Source organism: Pseudonaja textilis, chromosome 3 (assembly GCF_049901715.1).
Source record: "Pseudonaja textilis isolate UNSWEBS1 chromosome 3, rPseTex1.2, whole genome shotgun sequence".
NCBI lineage: Eukaryota > Metazoa > Chordata > Lepidosauria > Squamata > Elapidae > Pseudonaja > Pseudonaja textilis.
This window is the reverse complement of record NC_141992.1, coordinates 171,079,790-171,091,930: the sequence shown is the minus strand read 5'-3', so window position 1 is coordinate 171,091,930 and position 12,141 is coordinate 171,079,790. Positions and strand designations below refer to the sequence as shown.

General features: G+C 43.8%; 1 long non-coding RNA gene across 1 annotated transcript; it reads right to left on the bottom strand.

Annotated features, from left to right (window-relative positions):
• Positions 1–1,128: 1,128 nt before the first annotated feature.
• Positions 1,129–10,355, bottom strand: LOC148126416 (uncharacterized). The gene is made up of 2 exons (XR_015742624.1): positions 10,138–10,355; positions 1,129–2,761 (listed from the first exon to the last, which is right to left on the bottom strand). It is a non-coding gene; the product is annotated as an uncharacterized LOC148126416 (long non-coding RNA).
• Between the last annotated feature and the right edge of the window lie 1,786 nt (positions 10,356–12,141).

Sequence of the window (12,141 nt, the reverse complement as noted above, 5' to 3'; positions counted from 1 at the left end):
AGCAGATCTGACAATACTAAGCAAAACAAAGCAGAATACATAGGTGTCAACAACAAAAATAAAGAAAATGTCATCCTTAAATTAGCAGTGCATCACATTAATTTTAGGTTGGACGTGTATGCAATGCAATCTAAATAGAACTCATATTAAGCAGTATAGCCTTGTGATCAGAATAATCAAAATGTTTAAATCAAACCATTGCATTTTATATGTTTGAGAGTCATATACAATCTATGCCACCCATATAGAAGATCAGATGAGTAAATGGATGGCTACTCTACATATTGCTATTTCTTATATAATTCCTTTAGAAATTTTCTGCTTTGGAATACTTTAAGAACTGTTTCTTTATCAATAATTGTTGTCAGATTCTGTGCTATTTCATGCTCTAAGTCTCTGACAGATCTTGCAGCTGCAATAAATAACAATCAGAATATGCAGCTAAATATATTCACCTTCCATTCACATGGTTTAACTAAGAAGCATGCTCCTTGCATACTAATACTATATTATTATCAGATAGGCATCACTGAAATCATAATTTTTCCATTTGTTATTCTATCTTAACTGAAGGAAAAAAAGTCTATTTTGGAATTAGCATTCAATGTATTTTTATCATTTAATCTTATCCAAAACATTCTTCTAATTTGCTTAAATATATTTAGTTTAGTCTGCTGATATATAAAATATGAAATCACATGTTTTGATGAGCATAATTTGCATAATTTTCTTCCCTATTTTTGTGGTATTCTGCAAAATTACTCATACAGGTCATGACAAAATTAATATTTTCCCAGTCACGCTTATTTACTTTCTTTTCAATGAATGATTGAATATAGTTGCACATCACCTCCTATTATGTTTTTCAAATGATTTATAATCAATAATTAACATCTCAAACAAGTATTTGTCTAAAGTATATCATACAACACAAATGTAGTATATTCAATTTTTAAAATTCAGTAGCATTGACTCTTTAGCACCTCATGTTTTATTGACCACAAATTGGCAATGTGGAGTGGTGTCAATACAAAGTTAAATAAATCTGCTTTCTCTTAGTAGTTAAAAAAACTGCCTTCACAAATCTGTGGTGATCAAAGACCAGTCATTATGCAGGGTGCCAAGATGTCTGACTGCATGGGCAATGTTTATTACATTTATAGGGTTTTTACAAGAAGACAAAGGCAACATAGATACAGCATCTGGATTGGAGAATAGATCCCACATGCGTGAAACTGCTCAACCACATTGGTACAACCTCCCAACCAATCCTTAAGACTAGTGGTGATGTTAGTAAATGAGATCACCTATATGTCTGGAAAGTTAGGGACTTTCCACCTTTACCCAAATATAGGAAATGAGATCATGCCAATAGCCAGGAGGCCCACATAGGGTTTCTAGATGGCAGTTTGCTGCTTAGCATCTATTACCATCTGAAGGATCTCGGTAGGTACCACATTTCACTCTTTTTTATTTTGTTAGAGAAAGAACAATCATAAAAGGAGTTAGAAGGAGTTAGAAGAGGATTCATAATAATCATTAGAAGAGTATACTTGCAGTTGTTTATATAGGTCATATACATGACCCTTAGGCAATGTAGGAGAGGATTTAGGGTGGAAAGCTGTGATACATATGTTGCAAAGAGAAGGGAGACATTGAACAAAGCAGCACCCACTAATTAAAGCACAAATAATGACGTAAATTTTTTCTCATTAATCCTGTGGGCAATCAAGCCCAAAAGCTTTCCCACCAAGATCCTAATTTATCAATTTTCAAATCTGAGGCCAAATTGTTGAAAATTTTAAGCTGGTGCTGGATGGTTCGTGACCCATCAAACAAATTAAAACAACATAGATTTTGTAGAATAACCTTCCTCAATGCTTGCATCTTGTGGTTGATTGTTGAGATAGCTGAAGAAGTAACATTAATTGTTTTTGCTAAATTACATACAACAGAGTTAATGTTAAGGTGAACCCGAGCAACAATTGCTGGCACACTCTCTATAGACAAAGCTAGCACTACGTATTCTGTTTTATCAAGTAAGGTTGTTTCAGAGTCACAGATACTATCTAGTGTGACCCCATGTTGAGAACAATTCAAGTGATGAATTTGTTGTTTAGAAAGCAAAACAGGAATCAGCCAGCTGAGGCAGCATTGTGCTTCACTAATATTAGCAGAAATATAATTAAAAGTTTCTTGACCACATGTAAAAACCATCCTTGAGGTAGCCAAACATGGGCAAAGTGAAAGAAAGTCTCTTCAAAAGCTGTGCAGTTCAAAGTAGGTGAGCAAATGCGATGACAGTGAGGTTTTTTATTTGAAAATCTACAATTAACTACTTTTTCACAAGTTATATTTACAGGGACTGCTACCATTGAGGTGTGTAAAGCAATTGCATAAAAGGTAGCAAATCCTAAAATTTTGAATTACTGCACAAGGAGTGCAGACAGGAACTGTAGAAACATGTAGAAAGCAAACGTTCCATATCATAGGTTTCAGATAAGCAAAAACACATCATGTGTGATGTTAGCCAATTGCACCCATGAGTTTTACTTCATTCATTCAAGTAAGTGTTTGTGTGAAATGACAGCCACTGATGCCAAAGGACGGCTTTAAACAATCAAACATAAGCAAATGAGCCGGGATTGGACACTGTGCAATCTATAAAGTCAAATTCCTAGGACTGGGACCGGATCCGGGGATTGGTGTAGACATCCTTGGCTGGGTGGACACAACAAGCTGGGGTATCATCATGAGAATCCTTGTAAGGACAGGAAAGGAAGAAGTCATTAAGCAAGCAAGCCAAAGTTCTTTAGGCAAACAATACAGCTTACATAGGTAAAGGACATTGAAGAGATAAGTTTTTCTAAAAATAAAATTGAAAATCAGATTTACACAACTCCACTATTTATACCTTACTGCACTTTATCAAAAATTACAAAGAAAAGGTTATTTGCAAAGCCCATTGTAAACCTTTCATGATTTTACCTGTTGTGCTGGCAATAGCCATGCTTTCTTCACATTCTTGTAAACCCTCCAGATGGAGTCAAATTTTAGTGTCAATTCTCTGCTTTAATCAAAATATGGATTAAGAGCATGTACAGAGTGCAGCTAATTTTAAATTTTGATTCCCCTTGCTGAAACTGGGAATTGAACCATCTTCAAAGATAATGGTTCCAGGCCAACTGCTAACCTGGGAACTGAGCCACCTTTACAGATAAAGTTCCAGGCAATTTGGCAATCTCAGCTTATTTTTCTGAGGCTCCTTGTGTGAAAATTGCTAAAAAAATCAGGAGATGAAGCTATGTAACCTATAAAAAAGTTATTTTCTAGCCTCATCTTTGTTGAGGCAAAAACTCAAAGCAGAGAAAAAAATTGTTAAAGTGATCAAAAGCTACACTCTCCCCCACCTGCTGCCTCCGCCTTTACAACAACCAGCAAGGACAAGAAGGGGGGAAAATCACACACAAATAACTTTCATTATCAGTAAAGCACACACAAATATACACACAAATAATCTTCTTGTTAAGTTTGAGCAATGAGAGGCTGAACCAGAGCATGAGTGCAACAGTACTTTATTTTACAAATAAAGGGCTGACCGTGCTTGCCAAGCCTGGAACCCAGCTACCGCAGCAATCAACAGCCAGTTGGACCCCGCAGCCTGCTTTTATAGCTGGCTGCTGGGGAGAACCGACCAATGGAATGGGGGAATAACGCCCACACAAAGTGAGTGGACCTGAGTGAGAACTCCTTGAGCCCTCAGGACATAACACCCCTTCCCCCAGATGCGAACACGCATAGTCCTTGAGGTAGATGGGGGTTTGTGTTGGCGCCCGGAGCGGCGCAACTTCGGGAACATTGTCTGACTGTTCGGTATCAGTCTGTGACGGTTGAGCTGGCATAGTGTCGCCAACACTCTCTCTGGACTGGGCATCCTCGGAAACCACCGGGTTGGTTTCTGAGTCAAACTCTGCGTGGGTTGGATCTGGTTGATCAACTCTCTGGGCGCTGTTGTCCGAGTTTGGGCTGACCGGAGCGACCGCTGGCGCAGACTGGTCACTGGGTGCGATGTGGCTGGGTGGCGGATGGGACGGTTCCCCCTTCGACTGGAGACTCTGGATTCTTGTTTTGCGAGGTTGCTGAGGCGCCTTCTGAGTTGGTCTATGTGTCTCCTCCAGGCGCGACCATCCTCCAGCCTGACTCTATATGATCTCGGCCCGGTGACGACATGACCTCGCCTGGAATCCAAAGTGGGTCCCCAGCGAAATTCCTCCCGAATATCGGCTCCTGTAACATAAAATGTCTAACCCCGAAGTGGAGGCGAGGGAGAGTCGAGGGCAGTATTGTGGGTGCAGTCTATCTAATACAGTCCTCAGGCGCGCCCATCAGAAGTTCCGCTGGGGACTTATTGGTGACTGCACAGGGGGTTGGTGCTGGCTCATCAGGAACCGTGAGAGTTTGTGGTGCCAGTCATCTCTGCCAAACCTAGCGAGGCCTCTTTGGTGGTCCTGGCCCTTTCAGCCAACCCATTACTCGCAGGGTGAAATGGGGCTGTGAAAATGTGGCGAATGCCTAGGTTGGCTGCAAAACGGCTGAATTCTACTGATGCGAACTGTGGGCCATTATCGGAGACCAAGGAGTCGGGTAGTCCATGGGTAACGAACAGGCGCGTTAACACGTTGGTGATTGCTAGTGTGGTGGTCGTGGATAGCTGCGCCACGTCTATCCACTTGGAATAAGCGTCACGACCACTAGGAACATCTTTCCATGCACGGGCCGGCCAGATCGATATGGATTCTAGACCAAGGCGCTGGCGCTCTCCCATCTGGTAGGGGTGGCGATGGGGGAGCAGGACGGGATTCCTGGCAAATGCTGCAGGAACTTACCCAATTGACAATGTCCTCGTCTGACCCGGCCACCACACGTGGCTGCGTGCCAACGCCTTCATTCTCACAATGCCGGGTGTCCCTCGTGCAGCGCCTCCAGGACTCGGAGTGCAGCGAGGTCGGAATGATCACTCGAGTGCCCCACAGTAGACAACCCTGCAAACTGGACAGCTCCTGCATGCGAGTCTTAAAGGGTGCGAATTTGTTATCAACATTGCCTCCCGGCCACCCCCTCCTCACCCAGTGAGCACCTGGGCGGGCGTTTGGTCTGCCTGGTTTTGGCGGCGATGTCAAAGGCGGTGATGGGCAGGTCCAACTGGGTGATTTCAAAAATGGCATTGACAGGAGCTGGGTCTTCAGCCGGAGCGGGTAAGGGCAGCGACTGAGTGCATCAGCGTGGGATAGAGTTTTGCCCGGGCGGTGGATAAGTTTGTATGGAGTAGGCCGCTAGGAAAGCGTCCACCTTGTCATCCGAGGGGAGAGGACTTGAGGTGTCTGTTTGTCGCTGGCCAGTAGGCCCAGGAGGGGCTTATGGTCGGTGACCAGTTCGAAGAAGTGGCCAAAAAGGAATTCGTGAAACTTTTCACGGCTGCAACAGCTGCTAGGGCTTCCTTGTCTATTTGGCTGTAATTTCGCTCCGTGGCCGAGGCGTCCTGGAGAAAAAAAGGCGATGGGGCCTCGGTGCCATTGAGAGTCGGTGACTAAGGACCGCCCCAATTCCAAAAGGGGATGCGTCTGCTGCCAGTACTAAAGGAAGGTTGGGGTCGAATTGGATGAGCACTGCCTCTGGCGTAAGTAGTGATTTGACGGCGTTAAACGCCTGGTCTTCTTTGTGCCCCCAGTGCCACGGTGACTTTTTGTCTAGTAATCTGTGTAGGGGTTCGGCTACTGAGGCTTTATGGGGCAAAAAGGATGCATAAAAGTTTAGGAGTCCCAAGAAAGCTTGTAGCTCCGTTTGGAGGTCGGTGTGGGAGCTTCGTGGATCGCCTGACCTTGGACTCCAGGGGGTGAATGCCAGAGGCATCAATTTTATAACCCAGAAAGTCCACCTGTCTAGTGGCAATGGCGCATTTTTCTTTTTTAACTTGAGGCCATGCTGTCTGAACCTCTCTAACACTGCTCGCACTCTCTGGAAGAGTTGGGGTCTGTCCTGGCCGAGACCAAGATGTCGTCGAAGTAGGGTACTACACCAGGGAGGCCCTGTAAAATCCGCTCCATGAGGATTGAAAAATACCGAGGGCAACACTTACGCCAAATTGGAGGCGCTTGCATCGGAAGGCACCCCTGTGGTGGCGATGGTCTGAAGTTCCGCTGTTTGGTTATCAACAGGGAACTGTTGATATGCTTGAGACATGTCAATTTAGCAAAAATACTGCCCGGTTCGAATGTGTGCAATAAGTGCTGAATAGCAGGCACGGGGTAGGCGCTAACTTGTAAATATTTATTGATTGTTGTCTTGTAGTCCGAGCAAATTCTCAGGCTACCATCTTTTTGAGGGTGTGACAATGGGCGTCTCCCACTTGGCGAAATCTGTTGGCTCAATGACCCCTTGTTTTAATAGTTTATCCAATTCAGCGTCTAGTTTTGGTCGAATAGCAAATGGAACTCTCGTGGTTTTAATCTGATTGGGACTGCCTGGGGGTCAACGGTGAACGAGATGGGGTTCCATTATAACACCCCAGCTCCTCGCTGAACACATCTGCGTAGTCAGCGAATAAGGAGTCAGTGTCTGAGGTTGAGACAGCATGGACTCCTGTTAACCCTAGGCCGAGGTGGGAAACCAATCGAGCCCCAATAAGGTGGGTAGATTGCCGTTAACTACCACTAGAGGTAGGTGGCCTTTAAAAGCTCTAAAACTGACAAAGAACTTGCCTCTGCCGATCACGAGAATGGCCTTCCCCTGGTAGTCCTTCAGACCAAACTGGCATCTCTGAAGCCGGGTAGTAGATAGGCTGGGGTGGAGTCTCTTGAGGGTGTTCCACGAGATTATTGAGAGCGCTGACCCTGTGTCAACCTCCATGTGGCACGGTTTACCTTCTAGGGAAACGGAGAGAGAAATTTACTAACAGAGTGGCAAGTACGCCTGGCAAGGCGGTGCGTGCGACAGTTTAATACTTGCCTCTGTGGTCCCGAGTGCGAGGACGGGGTCTTTGTGCAGCGCTTTGGGGGCTTGGCAGACTCTCGCAATGTGCCCCCTCTTATGGCAGTTGTTGCAAAGCGGCTCCTTTAAACTTGCAGGTGGCCCTTTGATGTGATCCCCCACAGGCTAGGCACAGGGTGATGTGCTTGGGTGGACCGGTGTATTCTTGTTTGGCCCCTACCTGCGACCGTCTGTCATTGGTGAGGCGATGGACATCGTTCTCATCGTTGTGGCCTTCCTCCGCTTCCACCTCTTCGGAATGGACTGGGAACGCTGCTAGCTTGGCGCTGGGCCCTGAATTTCGGTGGCTGAGTTTGTTGCTAGCTCGGCTGCTAGGGCCTCCTCTACCGCTTGCGCGAGGTTGAGGTCTTTTTAGCTAGCAGTCGCCTCTGTAGGTTGAGATCCTTGACCCCACAAACCAATTGATCGAGGAGCATGTCCTCCAGGTATGTTCCAAACCCGCAGTGCAGGGCTGCTGTTCTGAGGGCGGCCATATATTGGTTGATGGTCTCCTTACTTGATTGCTTCCTCATTCGGAACGTGAACCTCCTGGCGATTTGTGAAGGCCTGGGAGCGTAGTGGTTTGTGAGGATCTCAAGCAACTCGGACCACGGGCGTTTTTAATTCTCTCGGCGCCACGAGTGCTGCAGCGGTATCGTAAGCGGTGGCTCCGCAGTAGATTAGGAAATAGGATTTTTCCGATGCTCTCCCGCATCCGACAGGCCGACCGCATCGATGTAATGATTGAACGGTTCTTATACGATTCCCACTTCTCTTCGTCTGGTTTAAACGCCGGGAATACTGGATTGGAACCCATGGTGCTGGAACGGCTGGGCTACCTGCGGGAGAAATCTCTCTGGGACTACGAACGCTCGTGAGTTACTAGTGATATCAGCTCTGGAGAGGTTTTTGCTACCTCTCTTTCTCTCTCTCTGGGTTACCACGTTGGCTGCTAGCCGTTGGAGGTGTCTTGATTCGCGCCAAAAAAGTGGGCGTTAGTGACTCTCTACAGCGCTGTGCTGTGATTCCTACTGGCTCGAAATTCAAATGACACCCGTTTGAATTTCGCGCCAAATGCAGAGCGGCTGCGGCTGCAGCGCTTCACTTTCCCCGTAGCGAGGCTAACAAGCGGCTACAGGCGCTTCTAACTATTTGACTCAGACCGCTTTCTCTGGCTGCGGATCTGCGTTTGCTCTTTTTGATCGCTCGTTTTGTTAGCTGACCGCTCTCTCTGGCTGCGGATCAGCGTTTTCCTTGTTGCCAGCCGATCGCTCTCTCTGGGCTGTAGATCGGTGGCTAGTGACTCAGCGGTTGCAAGGTGCTTCTGGTAGCCATCCCACCCTCGTCGCCAGTGTTAAGTTTGAGCAATGAGAGGCTGAACCAGAGCATGAGTGCAACAGTACTTTATTTTACAAATAAAGGGCTGACCGTGCTTGCCAAGCCTGGAACTGGCTCGCAGCAATCAGCAGCCAGTTGGACCCCGCAGCCTGCTTTTATAGCTGGCTGCTGGGGAGAACCGACCAATGGGAATGGGGGAATAACGCCCACACAAAGTGAGTGGACCTGAGTGAGAACTCCTTGAGCCCTCAGGACATAACACTTCTCTTTCCAGTAAATCACATACATTTCTCCATGGGATCTTTTTCATGTCTGGACCATTCTCATTTCTTACTCTCCTTTCAATCTAGGATGGGGGTCAATACACAAAACATTTATACCAGTTTGTTTACCATCAACATACTCACAAATTTACACTGTAATCATACTGCTTGCATACTTAGAAATTCTTTTCTGGGAGTCAATAAGTTCCATTGTAGAGGATCTCACCCTCCAGGGTTGGAAATAATTACATACAGATACATCCTCACACACAACATTTCCAGACCTGGGGAGGTTTTGTCCCTTTAAATTTCCACATTTTTGGGGACAACCTATAGTTTGTTCTCAGAGCATTGGGATAACTCAAGGAGTGGTTCCAATCACAAAGGAGATTGTAGGCCCAAACCACTGCCTAGCTGCCTCCCATAGCTCTAAGTCAATCAGAAAAGCCAATTTAATTCTCTGGCTGCCAAACATGTTAGAATTAATTTATTTTGAGCTGCAGCTGTTCCTATTGGGGCTATACACAGGTAAAGGATATTTTTCTTCAATTCAATTCTGCATACACGTATTTTACATTATTACACATACACAGCTAAGCTCTATTCTGCATGCAATTATTATACATTATTATACATACACATCTAAGAAGTTTTAATGGAAATCACATCATGAAAAGAATAGTAAACATTTTCTTCTTAGTTCTTCCTAACACATATATAGCATCATAACTTAACCATATTTTCTTTGATCAACCCCAATGTACTTTATGGAGGGGCTCTATTTTAAACACAGATCTGTGTCTCGTTCCATGCTTCAGAACAGCAGAGCTAACTGTAGACCATTGAACTCAATGAGGCATGCCTTCTACATTCAATTCTGCCACTCAGTGCATCAGAAGAGAGCAACTGCCTGCATTCTAGTTACATCCATTGTTCTTATTTTTTTAAGCATTAAATAATTAAAAAGGATTAAACATAAAAATTTTAAACAAATACATTTACGTGTCTCTGTCCTGGGTCTCTAGCTTAAATTTCCCCCTTTTTCTAATTGTTCCTTTAATATTTGCCTTATGGGGATGTACAATGGCCTTGGAGAATCAAAAAAATTAGCCTGCTCAGAAGGAGCTGAAAGTCCAATTAGAGAAGATTTTGGAGTGACAATTTTTACCTGATCATAATATGGAGGGGGGCTTATAGTCAATTATTATTTTGCTGAGGCATCAGAGCCCAATTATTGTTTTATTAAAACATCAGAGGCAGATGTTTCCACTGCATGACAGCATTGATACCATCGATGTAATATTTGTACTGGAGACTTGGGTATCCTGATCTTTCTATTCTATTCTATTCTATTCTATTCTATTGCACTCAGGATACCATTTCCCTATCCCCCACCTACTTCTTTTTTGTCTAGCCTCAGTGTACTTTTGCACCTGATTCATGTAGCAGGAATCTAATTTCCTGAACATGTTCCTGATGATGCTGAGATAGATTTGCAACCCATACTTACCATTGATAGGTCCAGAAGGACCCGGGATCCCATACGACGAAGGTGCGCACCTTAGGGTCTGTTCCAGACAATGGTAAGCATGTTGGCTGTTGCCCACTCCGGAAGGTTGTGGCCCCGCCCTGTCCCTGGTTGGGCACCATATATGGTGATCAAAGACCAGTCATTGTGCAGGGTGCCAAGATGTCTGACTGCATGGGCAGTGTTTATTACATTTATAGAGTTTTACAAGAAGACAAAGGCAACATAGATACAGCATCTGGATTGGAGAATAGATCCCACATGGGTGAAACTGCTCAACCACATTGGTACAACCTCCCAACCAATCCTTAAGACTAGTGGTGATGTTAGTAAAATGAGATCACCTATATGTCTGGAAAGTTAGGGACTTTCCACCTTTACCCAAATATAGGAAATGAGATTATGCAATAGCCAAGGCCCACATAGGGTTTCTAGATGGCAGTTGCTGCTTAGCATCTAGCACCATCTGTAGGATCTCAGTAGCTACCACACAAATCTTTGCTAACATTAAATTCTTACTTTCATGAATATTCATACGCACACTGAATGCTTCAAGTATCCCCTCCCCTCCCACAAAATTTTATTTATAAGGTCTGTAAAGGATTTCTGTTGTTTCTAACTAATCCTTTCTTGCCTAATTTGTATTTTATTTATTCTTACACCAGGCTAATGCAAGGGTCTTCAAACTTGGCAGGTTTAAGACTTGTGGACTTCAACTCTCAGAATTCCTGAACTAACATGACTGGAGAAGGAATTCGGGGATTTGAAGTCCACAAGTCTTAAAGCTGTCAAGTTTGAAGACCCCTGGGCTAATGAAATAGATCAGATAAAGGACACCATTCTAAAGAAAACCAACACAGATATCTTGCTAAAAAGGCTTTAGAACTTGAATACACTTTGTTTTCCTGGTCAATAGTTTAGGATTGGACAATAGGATTCTATTCCAGTTCCATCAATACTTTAAACATCTGGAAAATCTGCAGGTATTGTACAATCATCAGTAATTTACATAAATTATAGAATAACAGTACAACAAAGTTGGAAAGGGTCCTTGGAATTCTTCTAGTCCAACTGCCCTGCTCGAACAGAAGATTGGATACCATTTCAGACAAATGACCATCAGGTCTCTTTTTGAAAGCCTCTAGTGATGGGGCTCCCACCACTTTTGAAGGCAAGTCATTCCAGTGGTTTATTGTCCTCATTGTCAGGAAATTTCTCCTTAGTTGCTTCTCTCCTTGATTAGTTTCCATCCATCGCTTCTTGTCTTGTCTTCTGATGCTTTGGAAAACCCCTCTTCTTGGGTTTAGTTCCTCAAATATTGGAACACTGCTATATGTCACCCCTAGTCCTTCTTTTCATTAGACTAGACATACCCAATTCCTGCAACCATTCATATGCATTTAGTTCTAATATACAATTTCTCTTTTGCTGGGATTTAGGCAGCCTCTGTCAACAGGCAACTTGTGTGCATAATAACTAAGAATGGCACTGAACTACAAATAGCAGTGATAGCATGTGGATGATGAAATTAATAGAAACTTTCAGAAGTAGTTAATGGGACAATGAGAACACTTTTTCAAAAACTGTTATGAGATACCGGTGCCATCCAGAATGGTCATGAATATTTTTTGAGGATATGACTTTTCATCAGAGGATAATGCGTATCCCAAATAATCTTCTCTATCCTGCATCAACTTTACTTTGGGCAGCTTTTTTCATGCTACAGTATATATGGGCAACATCACAAACCTCAAAGAAAAAAGAAAATACAATTACTTCAATTTCTAGTTATAAATTAATTATCACAAAATAAATATCCTAATCTAAATGCTCCAGTCATGTAATTGGCTGCTGAAACATCTTGTTTCTTTTTTATTAGTTCCTACTATGAGAAATCGCACCTTAATTGCTGTTTCCCATAGTATGAACTATTTCTTGCCTTTACTTCCCCACAGGGATGGTTTCTTATTGCAATCTTTGTAACAA